A 4,726-nucleotide genomic window follows, 5' to 3' on the forward strand; every position below is an offset into this window, starting at 1 on the left:
CCCGGGCACACCGGAACCCCTTCCCGGGCCCTTGGCAGTGCGGCAGGCTGGGAGACAGGGCCCAGGGCCGGAGAAACCGACCCGGGGCCCGGCCGGGCCCCTGGACGCAGCCGGGGCTCCCAAGCCCGGAGGTGCATGGGACGCCTCCCCGGTCCCTCCGGACCCCGTCCCGGGCACCCTGCCACGCAGCAGGACCAAGGACAGAGCCCGGGGTGGGGAGGCCGCCCTCCCCGGGCCCTCAGGGGCCCTAGCCACTGCTCCTGAACCCAGCCAAGCAAGGGGAGGCTCCCCGGGCACATCGGAACCCCTTCCCGGGCCCTTGGCAGTGCGGCAGGCTGGGAGACAGGGCCCAGGGCCGGAGAAACCGACCCGGGGCCCGGCCGGGCCCCTGGACGCAGCCGGGGCTCCCAAGCCCGGAGGTGCATGGGACGCCTCCCCGGTCCCTCCGGACCCCATCCCGGGCACCCTGCCACGCAGCAGGACCAAGGACAGAGCCCGGGGTGGGGAGGCCGCCCTCCCCGGGCCCTCAGGGGCCCTAGCCACTGCTCCTGAACCCAGCCAAGCAAGGGGAGGCTCCCCGGGCACACCGGAACCCCTTTCCGGGCCCTTGGCAGTGCGGCAGGCTGGGAGACAGGGCCCAGGGCCGTGGCACCCGACCCGGGGCCCGGCCGGGCCCCTGGACCCAGCCTGGGCTCCCAAGCCCGGAGGCGCAGGGGGAAGCCTCCCCGGGCCCTCCAGGACCCCGTCCCGGGCACCCTGCCACGCAGCAGGACCAAGGACAGCGCCCGGGATGGGGAGGCCGCCCTCCCCTGGACCTCAGGCCTTCCATGTCAGCCCGGCAATCTGGTCGCCCCATTGGAAAGCATTGCGCGCTACTATTGCAAACACATTATCTACCGGACTTGCTCTAGATGGCGCTCCAACATAAGGAATGTACCAACACCTTCCCTACTGGAATCGTGACGAGCAGGAGCCGTCATTAGCACTGAAGGGGTTAAAGAAGGCAGCACTGCTCATCTCAACTCTTAGAATGGAAGCTGGTTAAACCAATGGCAAGGCCTCATGATAGCACTCAAATGCACAGTGTCAATCTGTGGGGTTTGCCACCACATGACCGTCTGTCTCCACTCTCAATCTAGCTAAGTCACAAGTAGGTTCAGCATGTTGCACACTCTGCTCTCTCAGTCACACCCTGCGTGCGAACAGTGGACCATGAAAATAAAGTGCCAGCAGTAGTCTGAGAAGTGACCAATGCTGGCCCACAAAGTGTGGGACTGCAGGAGCCAGAGTGAAAGTGTTAGTAAGGTGGGTGGTCAGCCCAAAAGTTGAGGAGAGCAGGTTATGATACAGACCTGAAGCAATTAAGAGACTTGTGCATTTGTCTGGGTGTTCGCACATTTTGGCACATTACAGGCGCCCTTGATGTTATGGCGAGCATTCATGGCCTATGGTTGTATTACCTGGGCGTTTGAAGCAGAATCTGTCCATGTGAGTCATTTGTATCTGTGAGTACTGGATAAAAAGAACAAGCTGATGTTTGTGGATCATGTATTTCCTAAAATAAAAACTGATATTTTAAAGGCAAAAAATGTTTCTTTTTTCATAAACGGTTTAGCTTCTAGAAAACTGAGGTTGCCCAAAATGGAAAGTGGCATGTGCCAGACAAATATTTCTATTTTTAGAAATTGATATACCGTTGAAGACAAACTGCAATTCCAAAAACACATGTAGAGTTTAAAGTTGGATGATAATTAAAGCTGAGTGGGGGGAGACTTATTGATATGGCTATGGCCATTGTGCCAGAGGACACTTTTTATTTTATCTGCCAGATGGAGGCATTTAACATTTATAAGTGTTTTCTAGGCCTTTCTGCTGGTAACCACACCTGAAAATCTGAGGTAGTCACTACTGATTATCCTGCTTAGGGTGGCAATATTGTAATGATAATATATGTGTTCACCATTTTCAAGTAATACAATTTGCTAGTAGCTCAGGAGGGCTTTCCTTGAGCAGAAGTAGCTCTCACTACCAAAAAGGTTGGAGGCCCTGATATACTGGGATCATTAGCTTATCATGCCTAGGAATGGCCTCAAGTCAAAGCTGTTGGTAGGTCTCGGCAACTTTGGATTTATCAGGCTGGACTGGAAACTAAACTCAGCCCTGGCAAAAATGTTGACGCTAGCCCCAAGCTGCAGGAGGCTCAACTAGAACGTATCCATGGGGGCATCGTCAGAATAGCTAGTTCAGCCCTGGCATACACTGCTCAGGAAGAATCAGCACCACAGTTAGATCTGCCATTTTCATTGCTCTTATAGTGGCCTACCCGTACTAGAAGCCAGTCTCTCGGCTTGTATGCCTGAGGTTTCTACCCATTTCCGTGATCTGCTCCCCTACTTTCCCCACTACCCTGGTACCTCATGAGAGCTGCAGCAAAATAGATTCCACTCAGATGTCCTGTTACTCACGATGGGATATCTTTTTTTTCCTCACAACATATTTTTATTGTTGACAGCCAACACAGTACAAGGATCGTACAGAGCACCCAAGGTACATAGATAGGGTGATACATATGAGAGTCAACATTTTCAGCAATACTATAGGGTTCATTGCACAGAAAATAAAACACAAGGAAAATTATAGATAAAGAAAAAGAAAAGAAAATTAAAAACAACTGTGTCACAGTGCCTTCGATTAATAAATATAACAATCCTGAATATAGAGAGATTTTTCCCCATTCACAGTCACATTGAGGAAGAGCACGACAGAAATGCCAAATGGCTAGTGTATTAGTAACTGTTCCTCAGTGTGAGACGGGGGTGAGTTCCAGATACAATCCCCTGTAGTCAGCCCACCTTTTCCAAATTTTGTAGTGTTTACGGGGGCATCCCCTCGCTTCAAAGACTAGGAGTTCCAGGCCCAAGCGACGGTGGAGACTCTTCTTTCCAGACCCGGGCAGTATCTCGCTTTACCGGTGTGAGACCCAGAAAAAGAAGGTTACGCTTGTATCTATTCCCCCCGATGCCCTCCGTAATATGCAGCAAGGCTAACCGCGGTGAGGATGCAATGTCCTACCCCAGAACCTCCGACAGGCACATGAACACCCCCTCCAGAATCTCGACAGTGTTGGACAGGATCAGACAGTATCCTCCATAGATTTATAGCGTAAGCAATGTGGGGACCCGATGAGCCCAGCACGCCACACCCTGTGTCTTGTAAAGTAAGCTCTGTGTAAATATTTTAACTGAATAATATACAGACGGTCCGCGATTGCTGCACTGCGCGGTGATTCTAGAGACTCCACCCAGTCATCTTCCTCTAATGGACCTAGGTCCTGTTGCCATGTCTCTCTAGTTTTATGCAGGGTATAGGTGTATTGTGGATAAGGGTGCAATATATTTTAGTTATTTTATGGTCCCCCAAGTCGCCCATGAAAGCCTTAGCCTCAATGGAATTGAACTCAGGAATCTCAGTTAGATGGGATACATATGGGGTAAAGGCATGCCGGAACTGGAGAAAGCGGTAGAATTGTGTGCGAGGCATGCTGTAGTCTGTTTGTAGATCAATAAAGGACTTGAGAGTGCATCCGCGCACTACGGCCCCCACCGTATCTATCCCAATGGCCTCCCAGCCCTGAAAGCCGGACAAGTGCGCCAGCTGTGGTAATTGTCCGTTGCTCCATAGTGGAGTTTCCCTAGTGAGGCTCCCCCATCAACCTATCTGAGGAAGCGCCGACTTCCAAGTCCTGAGGACCGTAACTGTAGCGGGTGGTAGCTCTCGAAGCAGCGTCATTGAGTACAGAACCAATTGGAGAGCATTATCTCCCAGCAGCGAGTGTTCCACAGCATAGGCCGGATCCTCGCGGCTGCCATATCACCAATCATTGAGGACGAGTAAGTGAGAGGCCATGTAGTATGCTTGAACGTCGGGAGTGGCTACGCCGCCGGAGTAGGTAGATTGGAAGCAGGACCTCAGGGCCACTGGTAATGCACCCCCCCCCCCCCAGAGAAAACATGCCAGAATAGCATTCAATTGGCGAAACCATGTTGGTTTTATCACAATGGAAAACTACTAGCCTGAGCCGGACACGAACAAAGGAGACACAGAGAGATGGGTCTGCACCTGCCAGTGGGTCGTGTTATAAGCGGCCCAAGGCCGCTGTGCCGAATCCCAGCGTCTTCCTTATGTGAGAACATCATGAAGTGTATCCTTAGGAATGAAAAACAATTGTACTTTTCATTAGCAAATGCAGATGCAACCTTGGACATGGCAGAGGAAAATGAACAAAATGAACAGTTCTGCTGAAGCAAGCAATTTCAATCAATCAATCAATAATTACTTTATTTCAATTTGACCTTAAAAGCACATGTTAAATAGCGTACAATTAATTTGCTTTAGGATCAGATAAAAAGGAACGAGAAAAACAAAGCCAGGCACATACAATAAAAGCAATTGATTAAAACTTGCCCAGGTACAACCTGGAGCAATATAAAGTCAAATGCAATCAATAGGCGGCTTGATGGGAGGAAGGTCTAATCATATAGGTTGCTATATCAATCAAAGATGGAAGCAAAATTGACAATTCAAACGCATGTGCAATATGTGTGAGCAAGTCATCAGTCCAGATTTAGGAGGACAGAGCTTTGACTTTGTCGCTAAAGGCGGCCAATTCTCAGAAATTACAACCCACTTGACAATAAATACAGAAAATATATATGGTACATCGTTA

This window comes from Lissotriton helveticus, chromosome 3_1, assembly GCF_964261635.1.
Source record: "Lissotriton helveticus chromosome 3_1, aLisHel1.1, whole genome shotgun sequence".
In the NCBI taxonomy this organism is placed as follows: domain Eukaryota; kingdom Metazoa; phylum Chordata; class Amphibia; order Caudata; family Salamandridae; genus Lissotriton; species Lissotriton helveticus.